This window comes from Doryrhamphus excisus, linkage group LG8 (genome assembly GCF_037039965.1).
Source record: "Doryrhamphus excisus strain RoL-2023G ecotype Guam linkage group LG8, RoL_Dexc_Guam_v1.1, whole genome shotgun sequence".
Lineage (NCBI taxonomy): Eukaryota > Metazoa > Chordata > Actinopteri > Syngnathiformes > Syngnathidae > Doryrhamphus > Doryrhamphus excisus.
The window spans coordinates 14593979-14613790 of NC_136364.1; the positions used below are offsets into that span (position 1 = coordinate 14593979).

At 40.0% G+C, this 19812-nt stretch overlaps 1 long non-coding RNA gene across 1 annotated transcript in view; it reads right to left on the reverse strand.

Moving 5' to 3' along the window:
• Positions 1-4554: 4554 nt before the first annotated feature.
• LOC144899663 (uncharacterized) overlaps positions 4555-19812 on the reverse strand; it is a 55124-nt gene continuing 39866 nt past the window's right edge. Inside the window, exon 3 of the long non-coding RNA XR_013627992.1 lies at positions 4555-4780. This is a non-coding gene — a long non-coding RNA (uncharacterized LOC144899663). The remainder of the gene's footprint in view (positions 4781-19812) is intronic.

A 19812-nucleotide genomic window follows, 5' to 3' on the forward strand; every position in this document is an offset into this window, starting at 1 on the left:
TAAATAGGCTGCGTATAGCATGTGTACCGAGAGATTAAGCCATCTTTGAAGTCGGCTATACATCAGTTCAAAACTCCCTTCTCCTGTTCTTTAAGCTGCCAAAGCTGCTCCACCGTGGGAAAAAAAAAAGACCAAGAAGAAGAAAAAAAAAAAGGTTTAATCCCAGCTTTGATGATATGTTATGTGCGTTTAGGGAGAACTCTTAAAGTTGTCACCAAAACTTAACAACAAGGACTTGGTAGAGACGCATGGCCAACTGAATTAAAACACTTGGGCACATTTGACCAATCTCTGTGCTCATACAGCAATGTAAATAAAAGCATAAACTCATAGTGACCCCGTACCTTCAGCCTGTGCTGAACTCAGCAGCTCAGCAAGCAAGAGATTAAGCTTGGAAGAAGCTGAGCTTGTAAGATGAGACCCGGGAAAGAAGAAATGAAAATAGTGTCAGGAGAAGAGGAAAAGAAGATCAGAAGGAGGAGACAAGCGTTATGAGTTGTGGGTGTCGATTATTTCACTTATTTTATTACCTTGAAAGAGAGGAGTAAAACCAATACAAATAAATTATGTATGGTTTCTACGGCAACAAGTAGCTGTTATCCAGTAGTTAGTATTTTACAATCAGGAGTCACCAACACGGTGCCCTGGGTCACCAGGTCGCCTCTAAGGACCACATGAGTCGCCCACCAGCTTGTTCTAAAAATATCTCAAAGAATGCCATTTAACTGCCAGCTGCATGTAATTTGTTTGGTTGCTATTCTTATTTAATATATAGTGGACATTAAACTGTCCATTGGAAATGACAATATATTAAAAAAAATACTTGGACAAAAGACTGTTTTAGTAGTGGCCATTGACTTTTGTTGCTTTGATAATGTGATTAAATGTATCTCCCAATTACGACGCTCGCTGGGCACCTGAATGCACCAGGGCAGCCGTGCATCGTTGAGAGTTGTCGTAACATGGAACCTGTTGTTGATGTTGAACTAACAGTGAACGTCAATAAACGTGAGTAACCTGAATATTTATCACAGGTTCAATGCTAGACGCTGTTTGTACCGTGATATTGTCTTAAGCTAAGCTAAGCTAAGTTAATTCATAATACTTTTAGCATGATATTTCAATCTTCTTAAAAGCGTGCTGCTGATAGCTGAGATGGTATGTTGTTGTGAATTTGTGTTTATGTTGCTAACTGGTAGCTTTCTAAGCACTGCGGTAGGGTAGATACATGCCATTAATTGTTAATAATAACATATAGTTCAAGGTGAAGTGAGCAAATTGCCTATTACAGAAGTGTGTGTCAAACTGGTAGCCCTTCACATTAATCGGTACCCTACTAGCGACTTCCGGTTTCAAACAGGTTGGTAACCTTTGGTCTGAAACAGAAATGCAAATTAAAAACAATCAGTAGATCTTCTGTAACTCTTAATGCGGAACTACAATTTGCTGCATTTAAGGATGCTGGGAAATCCCAGAAAATTCACTCTAGACATGTGAATGTAGTTTAAATGACGCGGTGTTCTTGAATGCAACTCCTCATTGCTCATAGTTAAAGTCAGATTCAAATAAATGTGTTTAAATTTTAATGCATACAAATGTATGTATGTGTGTATATATATATATATATGCATACAAATGTATGTATATATGTGTATATATATATATATATATATATATATATATATATATATATATATATATATATATATATATATATATATATATATATATAAAATGCTGCACTGTTATTTATCATTCCTGGTAAAAAGACCACAAGATTGTTGATAAAGTTATCTGGTACAGTTCTCCAATATTATCATCGGTCCAATTAGCCTTGTCACAATAACAGATTTTGCAGGTATGGCATTTCGCAACATTTTTCTTGAACCATTTTTTCCTATTCATTGTAGTTATGGGAGGTGTAATTCACATTCAAACCACTAGATGGTAGTCAAGTATAGCATACGCCGGCTTACCTGGCCGTGCATTCCACTACAGAACCGATGTGCACAGACAGATGTAGAGTGAACCCTCTTGTCATCCAGCCTGTGTGGCACAGAGAGACGAGTACATACATGCCAATTTATCCAGGGTGTCATAATTATAGACATGTTTTTTGTTTATCGATTATTGTGACAGGCCTATATCCGATCCTGTGTCCATATTGTTACATAATACCCATTTATATCAAAAACCCATCGAAAATTCCTTTATTATTGTTTATTCTCATCACGTCTCTGGTAAAAGTTACAACTAAATGTGCAAGTAATGGTTATGTCCGCTTGTGTTTTATGCCTTAAACGGATTCCACTTGGGCCCATTCGAAAATCAGTTAAATCTAACTCAATCACTGCTACCTGGGTAAGGGTGCTTTAGGGGAATTAACGTGATGGATGAACTCGGGTCATAAAATAACTAAAAAGCCTAAAGACTCCAAACAGCATTTTTATTCCTCCAGGGACAGTTTGAGGGCTAGCAATTAGTGGTTTCCCACGTTGTAATGACGTTCAGTTTCTGTCTGAAATGCTTGATCAGCAGATGTTTCCCCAGCTTTGCCAGCGTAGAAGTTACCAGGAAAAAGAGCTGTCGAGGCAAATGAAAGGTCAATATAAAAGTTAGAAACTTGGTTTGACATTTTTCAGAAACTCCACCGACCTTGAAGGGCTTCTCCTTGATAATTCAGCAGAATGAACCCAGAAGACCCCTGAAATGCAACTCTTATTGGAAAAAAGAGATTGTTTACAATAGCTACCAAAATACAAAGAGTTTGTGAAAGATCAGGGGTCTCCAGAATTCATCACAAAAAAGAACAGGAGATGTGTGCTGTTTGTGTTTTCTTTATACGACTGGCAACATTTATATTGTACTTTATATACAAAGCAGATCTTCATTCAAACAGTGCAGTCGTTTCATAAAAATTATTAAGAGTTGAAGCAAATATTGTGGAATCTTTGTTTGTATACATCTCAATTGAAATTTTTCAAATTACATCAAAAATTGACACAAAAATGTTGCCTTGGTTCTCTTACATGTTCCATGTTGTGAAGCAGAATTGTTCTCACTAATGGGGAACGTGAGCTGGGGTTAGACCTTTGTGAGACAGGTTATTTTTACACGACACTATGTGCTGTTGCGATAGTAATCCTACTCTGCGCTCTTATTAATAAAGTACACTGTGTTAGCTTTGCCAACTTGATGCTAATCGATGTTCCAATACAGTTTTTGACACTTTGGTGAGCTGCTCAAAATCAGTAGTAGTGAGCTAACAGTCGCTGACCAGCTGCCTGTTTTAGACCCCTGTTATATGTACAAAATAATCAATAATATTTTTTTTTGTTTGCTGCAAAGTAGATTTGTAATCTTGTCAAATTAGCATGAACAAGGCAATGAAAGTTAATGTTGTGTAGTTACTAAAGTTAAATTGTACTCTTGTGACGTCTTCTTTACTTCAGAAGTACTACAAATACTGTGCCGCATGCGGTTCGGTGACGAGCCAATGACGAGCTAGCAGAGCACTTACAACAAGCTTGTCAACCCACTGGAAATATATATTTCACTGTATTTTCCAGACTATAAGTCGCACTTTTTTCATAGGTTGGTTGTTCCTGCGACTTATACTCCAGAGGGACTTATAAATGAAAAAACTGTTTATGTTACATAAACACTGGACACCTTTTCTGTTCATGTTTATTTTTTGTGTAGCTGAATAAGCATTGTGTTAGCATATCTTACACCTATTCAGCCTGTTCTTTATTCTTTTATTGTTAGAACTTGCCTTCCAAGACGTGATGTCTGTTGTGCTCAAGTAGTCTATAAAATAAATTACCCACAACAAAAAAAATGCGATTTATACTCCAGTGCGACTTATGTATGTTTTTTTTCCTACCTAATTATGCATTTTTGGCCTTGTGCGACTTATACTCCGAAGCGACTTATAGTCCAGAAAATACGATATTTATATATATATATGACAGGATAACAATAGAACAGTCTGACTTATAGTGTCATCTTACTAACACTAAGCTCATCACACAGTAACTTAACACACAAAAGGTACACTTGAACAATATCCAAACATGTGCCAATATGAGTTTAAAATCATATTAAAAAACATTTCTTAAAGTTTTCCCATAATGCATTGTGTGCGAGCAGCCCATTCATTGTTGCAATGACGTCAGCCTCCCTCTGGGCTCCTCTGGCTCCCATAGGTGGACAGAGGCAGCATTGCAGCGCCATCCATTTTCGCCATCCATTTTCTTTGCTGCTTGTCCTTCAATGTCACGAGACACCCAACGCACAAGACAAGACAACGCACAAAATTGTGTCCACAAGAATGAGATGAGATTTTGAATGATAATTTTATAAAAAGTACAAAAAATACAGACAAACTGTCACAAATTGTCATGGGCTGTCGGAGGGTTGAGACCCGAGATAGAAAAGACACAAATGCGGAATGTAACGGAATGCATTGCAGAAGTAAAACACTCCTTGTGCAAAATGACACATCCATCCTTCCATCGGGTCGCGGGGGCTTCAGCCTCAGCAGGGCACTTTTGTCCCCAGCCACCCCTTCCAGTTCTACCGGGAGGACACCAAGGCGTTCCCAGGCCAGCTGTGAGACATAATGCCTCCAGCATATCCTCGGTCTGCCTCCTCCCGGCTGGTCCTGCCCGGAACACCTCACCAGGGAGGCATCCGGGAGACATCCGCCTTTCCATGTCTCAAGAACCAGATTTTTGCAGCCGAAGAACCAGATCGCCTCGGCGCCCTGAGACAAATACTGCAATAAGGAATACAAGTTATAGATGAAGTGCCATGTTTATTACACATTACATATTTTGTCATGGAAAAAAAATCATGCCTCATACATTAACATCTTTCCATACTACCAACAATTCAGACAGGTTGGTCGTATCCAATGAAATAATGTTGGGGACTACACAATTTGGTAAGCTGCACCTTTTTACATTTGAATAACAACACATTTAAAAGTATGATTATGATTATTATTATGTATAGTCACTTTTACACATGCATTACCCAATACAGTACATAATAATGTAAAAGTAAATATGGATTTATGTGTGAAAAAAGCCACAAAAAAAATTGCATATGCTATACACTAATAATGATGAAATAGTTTATATTCTTTTCCCGTATTTCACTGAGTCCTGTCCTGGGATGGCTTTTGGCCTACATTTGGCTGCTGAGATCTGTATGTGTGTGCGTGTGTGTGAGCCAAATCTCGACATGGATTTACTGACAGAGCGAGCAGGCGATGGATGGAAAAGAGGCACGGAAAGAGTATGAAAAGTAGTCAGAATATTCTCTCTCACACCTTATGTACCTTTACTGAGCGTTTTGTGATCAAATTTGGACTTTGTCATGTAGTCAGTCAGATCATGTGGCATTTGCTCTTGTCTGCAGTGTAAATGTATAAATAAATGAAAAGAACAAGCCAATAATCTGTGCCACAGCTTGTACATGTCATCATACTGAGGGGTAGATTGCAGTACAGCAAAAAGCATGATATTAAGTATAGGGACAGCCTCAAAACGTATTCAGTACTATATCATGTCAGTATGTCAGTTATTTTGAAGTTTTGGGAACTAAACCAAACACAATTGTGCCAAACATGGAATCTTAACAGAGCTTCAGGATTTTTAAAAGGTATAAAAATAGAAGCGAAGATGACATAAATAACTACTAAGAAAAAACAATGAAATCGTTGAGCGTTACTAATAATAGACATCAAATAGTGGACCCAGTGAACTGATCCCCCCGGCTCTCTCTGGGAAGTTGCTCTCGGGATGCTAGAGACCTACCTCACGGTCACGGTCACCAGATTGTCCCATATTCATGCAATTATATACAAAATGGTTACTGATAACCATTAACATGTATCCACTTCAGAGGGGTGTGTCTCCACGCGGCTCTAAGCTGTGGCCGGGGGAAGGTTGGTGGGCTGGAGTAGACCTTTGACCCCTGAGCTGTCACTACAGAGGAAGTGTGGTCGGGAAGGCGGCTGGAATTTGGGATTTGAGGCAAAGAGGAGAAGAATGCAGATTTACCTGTACACTGTGGTTTAATACAATAATACAATAAACTTAATATGGTAAACATAGGTATGTTAACGTAACACATGAACAGTTATTCAGCTATACAATAGCATAAAAAACAGATAGTAACTGGGAAGTTAAATAGGCTAAAATAAGATAAGAATCCAGCGAGTCCAACAACCAAGTTACCAGTAGTAAGTTCACCAAGCTCCCGATCTAATTCCACATCACTGAATCTATGGATATCACTATCCTAGAACACCCTCTCGTGGCTGCCAATGGTAATGTTCACTGTATTAAATATGTCTTTTTTATATACCGTATTTTCTGGACCTTAAGTCGCTCTGGAGTATAAGTCACACAAGGTCAAAAATGCATAATCAGGTAGAAAAAAACATACATAAGTCGCTCTGAAGTATAAGTCACATTTTTCGGGTAATTTATTTTACAAACTACTTGACCAAAACCGACATTACGTCATCTTGTAAGGCAAGTTCTAACAATAAAAGAATAGAGAACAGGCTGAATAGGTGTAAGATATGCTAACACAATGGTTATTCAGCTACACCAAAAATAAACATAAACAGTTATTTCATTTAGAAGTCGCTCTGGAGTATAAGTGGCAGGAACAGCCAACCTATGAAAAAAAGTGTGACTTATAGTCTGGAAAATACGATATAAGTCAGCCAAATCAGGTTGTAAAAAAAAATTATGACTTATTGTCCGGAAAATATGGTAATCAGTTGCAAATTTTTATAATGACATTAATAATCCAACCCTAAGCTACACTGTAGGACATGTTTAATTATGCATGCAGCCATTTGCAGGGAAAGGAACCATATTTGCTTTTTTGAGTGCGTGTTCAAAATGGACCCATTATGCTTCGCTATGAGCCTTGAGTGCTAAAATCAAAAAGGAAATCATTATCCACAATTAAACATTGAAAGTGCACAGACCGTTCAGCAGATTCAAGCGTGATTTATGTAGGATGTGGTGCAAAAACCATGCAAATTGCTCTCTAATTGAGAAGACACTTGCGATGCAAGCTGTACACTGACAGCTCTAAAGTATTTCCGAGCTTCATTTATGGTGGTCATAAAATAACCGGTGCAGCCGCCTCCTACAACTGGCCATTGCCACCCATGTGTGGCGCCCATAAGGCGGATAGCGGTTGGATTCGTTGAACTGCCTGGAGCGAATCCACATTCTTTTCAAAAACGGCTCCTAATCCTTTTGGTTTTCATTTGATGATTTATAAAAAGTAAGCCAAATATGTTTTTTGGCAAAATTTTACCATTGCCGTTTCACGTCATATCACCCAGGGGTCACCAACGTTCGCACCAGGGAGCAGCAGTACAACAGAGTGGCGGCAGCCCATCTCCATTGCAGCCCACTACCACAGCTTTAAAAAAAAAATATCCTAGGGGAAACCCTGCCCTCATATCCCTTTTGTAAAAAATTCAATCAAGGATAACGCTGATAAAGAAGCTTATTGTGGCGGGTATAAGCTGCGACGACTTGGGTCTGTCTGCCTGACTCTGCCATGGGGAAACAGTGTACAGACATTGTGTGTGACGGAGCAGAACAATGGAGAAGCAAGCCCGAAATCCCTTCAAGCTTATCGACAAAACCCTAAGTCGCTTCAGGTTAGTTATTTCTTCACCGAGCTGAACATATGAAAAATGATTTGGATGCAGAGGGATGGTGGTGGTGGTGGTGGGAAAAAGGAGAGACAGGGCTTACCATAAAATTACATAAGAGAATTGCCAAATCCGGAGATTAGCAGCACAATGGGGGTTTGAAGTTTGAATCCATATTTGTAAAAATCCAACAGCTCAGAGAGGAAGCAGGATCAAATCAGTCATCTACAGCATTAGGTACACCTGCAGCATCCGGCCACATCGGTACATTATGTATGTGTCTCAGATCTTCTGTCTGGAGGTCCTCAGTCTACATATGAGTTCCGTTCCTACGAAATGATACCTAAATCACTCACATTGTATGCAGAAGACATGAAACAGCAAGACCACATTGTTTCTTAGCTCATGTTTTTGCACACAGTCGCAGTTATCATCCAAAATCACACCTAATAAGCCAGTATATATGTAGAACTGTGTTTCTATAAATCACTGCATTCAGTACGAGAAGCAGTTTTCCAACTGACTTTATATCACCAATCTAGGATGTTAATATTTTCCACAACTGAGCATATATGGTATTTATAGGTTATCACATGGTTTGTCTGGTATCAGGCCAGGTGTCATGCCCCCAAGTGTCAGTATCAGAAGGTCGAGGGTTGATACTAGCACGCGGGGGCATGATACTGCGCCTGATACCAGACAAACCATGTGATGATCTTATTATCACATACTATTTAATCATGAGCTTATTATCACGTACTATTTTATCAAAAGACCATTTTGTTTCCAGAAAATGTTCAGTTTATTACATGTATTATATCTAAACAGTGTAAACACAACAATTGCAAAAATATTTCAACAATAATATTTTATCAACAGTCTTATCTTATCAATGTCTGACAATTAAAGTTCCATTAATCTAGTTTAGGTTTTTTGGTGACTGGAGAAGCACTAGGCACTAAGCACTCATGTGCTGTTCTCTGATTGGTTGTTTCACGGGCACGATACCAGAGCAGCGCACTCTGAGTGGACAGCTACGGGGGCTGATACTGGACATGGTTAAACTCTATATTTTATCAGTATCACTGCCCTGGGCTTTGACACAGTATCATTTTGGCCTTTTCCCGTATCATTCATGGGTGGTTTCTAGGGTACAGGGCCAATTAATACTGTAGTATGTGATAATAACCTGTATGGGAATCGTATCCCCATTTTGCAGTTTTTTTGGGTTTGTTTTTTTTTTTTGACACCCCCTGGCTTTGAATGTAATCTTTAAGATTGCAGAAGGTTCACTGAGGTCAAACACAAAATGTGCAGAGCTGTCGTGGTCACGCTCTCGACATTACTTTGTGCTGCTCTCAATTCGTGAAGGTGAACACACACACACAAAAACACACACCGCCCTGCGGCAGGAACAAGTGGCGAGAAGAAACGACCATGCAGCAGTACCACGCCATCTTCACCACTTATTACATGTGACAAGCTAGCCAAGTTAGGCTAGCTCCTTGGTAAAGATGGCTACTAACAAAATCTGTTGTGTGTTTTTATGTAACAGAATCGTAAACATTGACACTGCTTATAGTGGAAACTGTGAAGCCCCTATAAGTTATCGACATCAGAGAAGCGAGGCATTGCTTGAACATTTACGTGTGACTTTTATTAGAGACGCAAGGAGTATTCATGATAATAAAATAAAACACTGACGTAGTTTTCCTCCAATTGTGCTCTTCTGTTTTCATGTTACATTTCCTGCTCTTATGTAACAGAGCTGCTGCCCTAATTCCGTAGTATGTTTTGACTACTGTGTCAACAAAGCTTTTGTGTTTGTTGCTGTGGTAGAATCCAGGTTAAGACTGTCATTCTTTTATTTTGAAGGCTACTTTGCACTGAATAGGAAATCGCTGCGTGTATGTTGTTGTAACAATACCACAAAACATGTCGACATATCTACACCTATTTTTCATATATTTTCATAGTTTTTATGTTGTCATTGACTTAAGCAGGGACTTTTTAGTACTACAGTAATCCCTCGTTTATCACCCGGCTGTGATAAGTGAATATCCGCAGTAGAATTTATAGGGAGGTGTGTCACGAGACACCCATGAGATGAGATTGGGTCCACGGAAATAGTGAAGGAGGCATGATTTTAATATGAATTTTTAGAAAAGCACAATGACAAATTGATGCTAAACGTTATTATTGTCTACATTTTCTGAGACAAAATAAACCACTGTTATGATGATATATAATCATACAGCATAATAATGCAATATTTCTGTTAATATGTAATCTTTCATGCTGTAAAGTTATGGAATTGCCATTTGAGACATGTATTTTCTCACAGGCAATTCATACTATCTAACGTTTGCAGCATTTCTTGAAATGCTGCCTTTTCAACTGTGTTTGGTGTTGACTGTTGGTGTGTAATTCTGTTCCTCAGATAGGCTCTGGGTCTATTGGATATGTTTTAGTTTTTTTAATGTTGCCACCTTTTAGGAACATAATCGGCGTACTGGCTGGTTCATGTTAACGGGCCCGCCTCGCTCATCATTAGTGTTCCTACATGGCCACTCTGACATTTGGCTTTGTCATCATCTTTTTTCGACTACATTTCATTGCTCTTCACGAGGGACCACTGGTTTGCTCTGTGTATGCTTGCGGCCAGCCCCCCCGCCCCCACCACCCACAGAGACTAAGCGAATGTATGACTGACAAGAGGTCTCACTCTGTTCCCCAACCTCTTAAGCCATTCTATGAAGCATGTAGGTGTAGAGCCAATACACACAGTGAAGCTGTTGAGCCGTTATTTAATATAATATATACTGTATATACCAGACTTGATCCGGCGATCAGGTCTGGTGCTTGTGTGTCTCACTGAACATCACAGTAACATTACTGACACCTAGCGAGCAGTGTAGAAAACTGCATATCATCACAGTGAATGCGTCTTCTGAATGCCTTATATTTATATTTTAGATCATTTATGCTTGAAAATGCTTAGTTTAAGCCCAAAATACTTAAAAAAAAATACATAATAGACAAATAATAGGCCGCATTCAACCATGAAACAATATAATTTAGTAAGTAATATGTTTTGGAAAGACTGTGATAGACCATGAAATTTGTGACGAGCGATTACTGCAATAGGAATACGACTAAAGAGGGTTTTACTGGATTATTATTAGTATTGATTCTAATAATTTCATATGCATAATTTCATATAAAGGCTTTTGTGATGACAATGGAATCAAAGGCTGATCAAATGGACTTATTGAGGCTTAGTTGATATCAGAACCTTACTAGTAGACCCCTCATTTAACCTCTCCAGCCCATTTGGACCTTTTGGTTGTCACATGACCACCACCCCAAATCCCGATGGCGCAAGGTGCAGCAAGCTGATACGAGCAAAAACGTCCAGGTGACGTTTGCATCCCGAGGAGACCGCCACTGGCCATCCATGATGGATTGTTAAAGGGAGAGCCAGCGAGGTGCAGGTGATGGCGCCGGTCGTGAACCCCTCTCAGCTCCTGAGAGCCTAACCCGTGGACATGAACGCACAACGTCACAAGTTAGGGTCTCAGGGACAGAGAGAGACACATCTCCGCATGGACAATATGCAACACCGCCGCTCTCCTCCCTCTCTACGGTTGCCATTTCCAACTGCGTTTTGAGTCAAACGAGGACACCATGCAGATTCTCGCATGCAGACTCGTCCGTTACGCCCGATTGGCTTCTCCATGTGAATACATGTTCAACATTGATGCTCTCTGTATACATTGTGATCATATAGCAAGTGCCAGACACAACATTGCCCAGCGTGCACGACCCCCCCCCCCCCACCCCCCCTTTCATCCCCTCCCCCTCCTCATCTGAACAATACTGCACTTCAGGTACCGAGCCCGTGGTACAGCATGGCCGAGATCCTTCTGCTAATTCCATGGAATCTGAATCGGACAACGTCAAGTCCTTGCTGGGCCGGAAAAATCCTGCAACCGTTTAAAAAAAGTGTGCGACCTCCAACATATAACAGACCGCCTGTCACATCTCCATCCATGCACGCTTTATCAGAACTCCTTCTCCAGAGCTTGTGAGGCATCGCCAAGCAAAGCACAGAGGAATATTCCACTAGCATTCACTCACCTTCCTCCTGCTCTTGGTCTCTTGCCTGCTCAGGAGAAAAACGGGCAAAAGGGAGCTCGGATTTAAAGTTACAGCGGCACAGCAAGAAGATTCGAGGTGTCATCAACAGATGTTTTTCTTTGAATAAACAATTCACCAAAAATTAGCACCATCTTCTCTTCCGGGTCAGGCGTCATAAACCAAAGCAGAAGAAGAATGAGAGGCATAAGATGGGTGCTACTAGACTGAGCTGGAATGAATCATGTGTATGCTCTCTCGCTCTCTCGCTCTCTCTCATCGCTCTCTTTACACACACGCACACACATGGAGAGAGAGAGAGAGAGAGAGAGAGAGAGAGCAAAGCAATGCCTCTTCCAGGAAAATAGGTGAAAGTGATACGCATGCATTAGATGGAGGAAAAGGAGAGGCTAAATGAGCGAGTATCAAGCAGCGGCATGAGGGTGCACGGTGCCAGTGAAGCATACCAGCGTGGAGCCTCACTCACTCAGCAGCATGGTGACAAGGGGGGGGGTCAAAACAGACACACACACACTGTGCTTTTTATACACCGACATACATGTATATGTATGTATACATTGTATTTATATATGTGTGTATATACATATAGTAAAAATAGACACAAAATATTGACATACTTTTCGCACTTTGTATGCAAATGTTTGGGTCTAAAGGCATTTTTGTCCCCCGTATTGCTAGGCAAGGCGGGGGGGGGGGGGGGGGGGGGGGGCAGTGAGCAAGGCAGGAGAAACATCATCCATTAATTTGCCCCACAGCTGTAATCACTTACAGCAAGAGGCCCACTCCTTCCTCCATATAAGATGAGAGAGGGGAAAGCCAAGGGGTGGACTTTCGCTTTTCTTCTAATTTCTCGCCTTCTCCCTTTCTTTGTGCTCTCCTGTAGGCCAGTATCAATCCCCCCCAGAGACAGAAAGGGAGGCCGACAGACGAGCAGGCCACAGGAACATTGCTACATGGCTTATAGAGGCTGCGTATAATCTCCACTGGCTCCCCCAGGCTTTGGTGCGGAGAGAAAGGGAGAAATGAAGAGAGGAAGGAGAGAAAGAGGAGAGATGATGGGGGGAGGGACAGATGGAGCAGAAAGGGAGAGTGGCGACATCCAACCAACTGTAGGCTCAAATCAGCGACAGGCAAAGAGAGGAGAAGAAAGTCAGGATAGACCAGTGTATTCTTCTTCTTCTTCTTCTAGTCTTTGTGGATTGGCTGGGTGTGTCTGCATCCCCAGCTTATCTCCAAATGTGCTAGACTCGTGTCCCAATATTGGCTTCTGTCTCAATGCAGCGTGACTCCCCCCACCCCCCAGACACTCTTGTGTTAAAAATCACTGACATAACCTTTTTAAAATCTCCCCGGCTGCTGCTGACACACAAAAAGTACAGCTCCCCGTGTTTATCACCAGCTTTGTGTCCAAATACAGTGTGTCTCGGTCGAGGCGCTAATATTAGCCTGCTTTGATGGCGAGCGCCTGCAGCAAGCAGACACTCACACAGGCCTGCACACACGTGCATGCACATTCGCGTTTGTGCATGACTGTGTTGTACAAAAGCACAAACGGTTGTAAAACTGTCTTCATTGTTCTCGGATATATAAGGTAAATAACATAAGGGTGGGCGATACGGCAAATTGCGGTATCAAGCGGGTCACTTGGCTGAAAAAAAGTATTCATATCAGTGCAGGCATAAAATTGAATGAAATATTGTACAATTCAGTGGTATCTGACTGATACTTGATACCTGGAAGTCCTGCCAGAACGCCATCAAACAATGTACTCTCCATCCAAACTCTTTTTAAGGAAGGCGTCTTATTCTCTAAAATATTGAAAGGCAGGTTACTGTGTACTAGGGATCGACCAATATGGTTTTTTGGGGGCCGATGCCAATACCGATTTTTTTCCATCACCCTTTTGCCGATGGCCGATTTTGCTTGGGTCGATATTTGTGGCCGATACTGCTTTTGATCCCTCAATTTACATGAAGAAATGACCATGATAACAAATATTTATTGAAATATAAACACGGAACACAGTAGGATTCAGCTTTCTTAAACACACTTAAATGGTATTATCAGCATTAAAAGGAATAAATATTCAACCATGTGCAAAACATTTCTGTCGTAGTTGAAGTTTTATCTAGCATTGATGTGATGACTGCTCTTCCGCAGTGTGACGCACAAATAACGCCCGATATATCGGCCGGCCGATGCATCGGTCGATCCTTACTGTGTACTACTTATGTAGTATATTGTTGTCACTGGGTATCAGTAATGTTTACATTATCTTTACACTGCAGGGGGATTGCCTGTTGAACCAACAGAGACAGCCGACATCCATGAAAAAAAACCTTCTCCTCTCGTTTCGTGTGGAAGTGGTAAGTTTTTGTCTCATTTTTCTATTTCCCTGCTGTCTTTTAAAACACTTTCTTTATTTGAAATAACTAAATTGAAGAGTCTCACTCGTTTTCTATGCTCTTGAGTATGAAAATATTCAATTTATTAATATTGACTCAAAATAAATTTTTGAGCGGTCAGGTCTGGAACCAATTAACCTCAATAAATGAATATTGCTGTGTTTGTATTTTCGGTCATTTTGCCGTTTATATGCTTAAATACTTCATTTAGGCAAAAATAAGCGAAAACATTTGCATAATAATAGGGTGTATTCAACCATGACTTATTAACGCATTCAATCCCAGCTATTGTTCAAAAGCCGTTTCATTTTTCATGATATTGACTGATTTTTTCAGACACAGAGAATATTGTGTTCTTGGGCTACATAGACATGGTATATACCAAAAGAAAGATTGGACTCTCATCTTTCATGAGAGAAGATAAAGTTAGTTTCTACCTTTGTCCGTTCTTTAGTAATCAGCAGTTGAACAAAGGTAAGTTTCAGTAAAATATCAGACCTCAACAAACAAAAATTAAAAGGCTTTTGTGAAAATTTCAATCAATTTCAAGCATAACCGTCAACGCAGATTTAACCATAAATATTTAGCCAAAATGTTTGAACAATAGCTACGTTTACATGAGGAGTTTTTCTCTTTTCGAATGACTTTTCCGAAAACAATGGTATCCATGGAAAGGAATATTCCACTCTCTTGTCTACATGCGCCGCTATAATCAAACAGAATAGTCAATGGGGCATACGCAGTAAACATCAACATCACGTGATACCGACTGCTTGCAGACTGAAAGCTGCTTGCCAACCGCCAATAAATAACAGAAGAAGAAAAACACCACGAAGAAGAACGCACCATGACAACTTTCCGTTTGAGCGGGTACAAGATACCTCAATCAGATTGGGGAAAGGAATATTTCCCCCCCCCCGTGATTCTGATTATATATTCATTCGGATTGGCACTTTTGTTTTTGGAATGAGATGTATACAAAGGTTAAATTCTTTCCGTTTGAGGAAATAAACCGAATGCAATTGGAATATTTGGGCCCATGTATGCGTGGCTATGGATGCCACAACATAAACAACCTCAAAAATGGTTGTTTAACATGAAAATAATATTCCACTCCAACATTTCCAAACTATTTACAATGTTTTAAGTGTCCACAAGTTTACGTGTCTTTCGTGCAATACGGCGAGATGCCTTTTCACTTCCTGGTTGGCTGTGCAGCCTGTATTTCAATGAAAGAGATGCAAACCGATTTCTTAGAAAATGCACTTCTGCCACCTTGTGGTCATTTTTTTCAGCTTAAAAACTGCATCAAACATGCTCTCTTCTATTGTAGAGTTGCATCATCACCTCTTTGTGCCTCTTGTACAAAAAAAAAACGTTTTGGAATTGAACGGTCAGTTTGACAGAAATGTATGAAAACATCTTTGCTAGCAAATGAGTTCATATATTTATGACTTATTATGAGTTTCTGAAAAACGTTTTCTTTAGGTGGACATAAAAATGTATTTGTAATGGGCGTCACCTGGCTTTGAAGGCAATAATTAATATAATAACTATTTGACTACATCTATTGTTCTTAAATTTTTTGAAGTGTTTTTAATTATACTTTTTAAAAAATTTTCCCCACTAACATGGAAGAAAAGGTCATTAACCGTTTTTTTCTGAGATTTTCGGTTTGTGGGGTATTTTAGGTCCAATATGCCAAAATGAAACAAAATAACACTCCAGTCATATCGGGCAAGATCATGCACTTCTACTACCTTATAAGGAAGCTTTTTCTGTTTTATTGCAATGTTTATAGGTGTCCAAATATGGTTCCTCACCCAAAAACCACTGAGAGCTCCATGCAGAAAAATTGAAGCAACAGGAGAAACGTACAAACGTTCCAAACACAGAAATGAACTAACACCATAAAAAAAAACATGCAGTGGGGAAATGCCGCCCATTAGAAATGCTGCAATCACATAAACACTGCATGATCAAAAACAAGGCTAGAATAAAAAAAAAACAACTACATGACAGAAATTCACAAAGTTTGTCTGTGTGTAACGTATATGTAAATGCAAACAGTCTTCAAACAACTACTCTTCAAGCTTTTCAGGCTGAGGGACCCACCCTTTCATTCAACTCATATAAACTAAGAGTACAATTAAAAAAATGTACTGTATATAAAAAATAAGTCTTTCAGCAGGTAAGTATAAGCAGCAAGACGCTCGTCTCTTTGTAGGCCGTGTGTCGGACAGACAGACGGCACGTAAAGTTCCCGCCCACCCTGGCCAAACATGGGACGCACTCTGTGGTGGCGTAGCAAACGAGTAACACAGACGTGGAGTCTAGAGTCCAGGACAGACAACCCAGTGAAAACAAATCAGTGTGCCACTGATGGGTCACAAACCACCAGTTGATAACCACTGATCAAGGAGAGGCAAGTTAGCCACGCTACAGGGGCGACAGACACCCTAGAGATATCCGCCTTGAAACACATGACTGGGATGCTATAGGTTTGGCTTTTTGGATTGTAAATATGTAATTTGCAATTAAAGTTCTGGTTATTGGGGGGAGGGGGGGGCGTATTCCTTACATACTTCTCATCTAATATGTTCCATTCATGCGTGAATGAGCCCAGTTGAGAATTATACTTGTATTGTATTGATTGTATTCGTCCAGACTTTACAATCCTTTTATTACAGATGTTTGTGCAACATAGAAATGTGCAACTTTCTACAATTATTATTTTATTTTATTTTATTTTTATTCATTCATTCATTTTCTACTGCTTATCCTCTTGAGGGTCGCGTGGGTGCTGGAGCCTATCCCAGCTGTCTTCAGGCGAGAGGTGGGGTACACCCTGGACTGGTGGCCAGCCAATCACAGGGCACATATAGACAAACAACCATTCACACTCACATTCATACCTATGGACAATTTGGAGTCGCCAATTAACCTAGCGTGTTTTTGGAATGTGGGAGGAAACCGGAGTCCCTGGAGAAAACCCATGCATGCACGGGGAGGCCTTGGTAACTCCACAGAGAGATGGCTGAAGGTGGAATTGAACTCGGGTCTCCTAGCTGTGAGGTCTGCACATTAACCACTTCCCTACCGTGCAGCCCTTGATTTTTTTATTTTATTTTTTATTCATTTGTATTAATTTATTAAGACATGTTGGCCACACAGTCAGAAAATCTGTGTTTGAATCTCTGCATCTCTGCGTGGAGTTTGCATGTTCTCCCCGTGTGTGCCTGGGTTTTTTCTGGCCACTCCAAATAGTCCGTAGGTGTGAATGGTTGATATTGACACTATATGTGGCCTGCGATTGGCTGGCAACCAGTGCAGGGTGTACCTCGCCTCTCGCCCAAAGTCAGCTGGGATAGGCTCCAGCATACCCGAGTGAAGATAAGCAGCGTTGAAGATGGATGGACGAATCTGTCTTGTCGACTTTAGGAGCACATTTTTGTTGACCATTGGTCATGATTTTTTCATGAAAATGTTTCTTGTTATTAAAAACTAAATTAAATATGTGTAATATCTAATATGTCTCCTTAATAACAAATACATTGTATTTTTACAATATGCTGCACTTTTGCCACCGCAGCAATAAAAGATAAAGAGAGAGAATTTAGTTAGACATTACGGTTTCCGCTACAATAACACCTACAATTTCACGCCATCATTAAAAACACACAAATTTGCATTCGATTGCAGGAATTAAATTTTAAAAGTCTTTCACAGCCGCAATCAGATTCTCAGGCTGAGACGTTGCCTTCACCGCGTTGACCAACAGAGGTCAGTCTTCTGCTCCTCTAAAGACCAAACAAACACAAAGTGGCTGTCAGACTTTCAGTCTTCATTGCTTCTATAATTTGATGACATTTTAACCGAAAAAGAGTATTATCTGTGGGAAATGTCAAACAAATGTATTGGTAGCACATTGTTTGGTTATAATTCTAATTGTGATACTTCCTTTATTGTAAATGGTTTGTTACAATATTTAGATATTGGACATTTATTGAGGTCGGTAGACGTTTACCGGTTATTTTGTTCTGGTTCAAATAGATTTCTTCCTTTTCCTTGCACTTTCTTCTTCACCCAGGAACTGAACATCATCATAAATGCCACAATTCAAGCAACAAATATATTGTTTGTGTCAACATGTATGGTGTGAATTAGCAATGCTAAATGTGGAGAAAGGGTAGGACTACCATAACATACTATAAATATGCTACTATTACCATACCATATTCACCAGCAACATTAAATTGCGTATCTGTAAAATAGATTTCATCGTATTAATCCCTAATTATAGAAATAATAATAGTAAAGAAAAGCGTTTTGCAGCAAAAATGAAATAGTGGAGCCATACAGGGTGTTGTGCGTACCTCAGGGAAAGCTAGGAGGTTGTACAGTTATCTCCCAGGGTGTAATTTTCAACTATACAACCCACTACCTCAACCTGGCAGCAAGCAAACCTGTCCATCATTTGAGGGCTGAGAAAAAAAACTTGATAAATGACAGTGGTAGATGGTTTATTTCCATGCTTTGATTCCATTTCAAAATTCTTATTAGTATTTGAAGTCATTAAGTCACTAAGTGATGCTAGGAAAAATTCCAAACAAAGCTGATTCTATTTATTTATTTCCTGATAAATGTTAGGTTCGAAATCAGGAGAGGGGTTTTGATGCCGATGTGGTGCGTTAGCGGCTATTTGGCTGGTGCTGCTCAGGTTGTTGGAGCTGCACAGACGCAGACCTGTAGATACAAGCTTGTGGTGTCAGTTAACACAAGTTCGGATCTACGGGTTTGGGGCTGCGAGCACTGGAAGCCATACAGCGAAAGCGGTGGGAGAAGGAGTGGTGGTTTAGGAAGTTTAGAACGTCTAATGAAGACATTACCTGCAGGATTCATGATTTATGTCATACAAGTTCATTGTAACATAAATTGGATTTTAAGTATCAGCATGTTACAGTATGTACAGTATCATCACGGTTCAGTACGTATCTCGTGGTTCAGGTCACACTTGGGTTCATTTTGGGTACAGTGTGGAACAAAAACTGCAATCTGCAGGCAGGTAATTCACCAATAAATCAAATTCTCCAGTAAAAATATGAGAAATTGTCAGTTAACCGGTTCTAGATCCGACATTTGTCCGTCTTCGATATACCGATATATGTTTTCTTCCTCCTAGAGCTCTGCTTTCACCCTGGATGTCTCACCTTTTTGGGCTTGTGGAGGGGTACGTCGAATGTACACGTTCTGTCGTTCACTTGAAATGTGTACCATGTGGGGAATCAGTTCGTATGAAAAATACAAATACGGTGAATCAAAAACCGAAACGCATGGAAACCACTGCAATTGTTTCCACAGGAAATAATCTAAATCCAATTCATCCATTCCAAATGCACAAAATATTAACATAAATATATTTTAGAGAGAATAATGATGAGGTATGATTTTTGTGGGAAAACTGAATAATACAAAAAGTGACTTGACTACTAATTTTCTTTGCTAAACTAAAATATTTTGTTCACACAGTTGAGCACATTTGAGCTACAC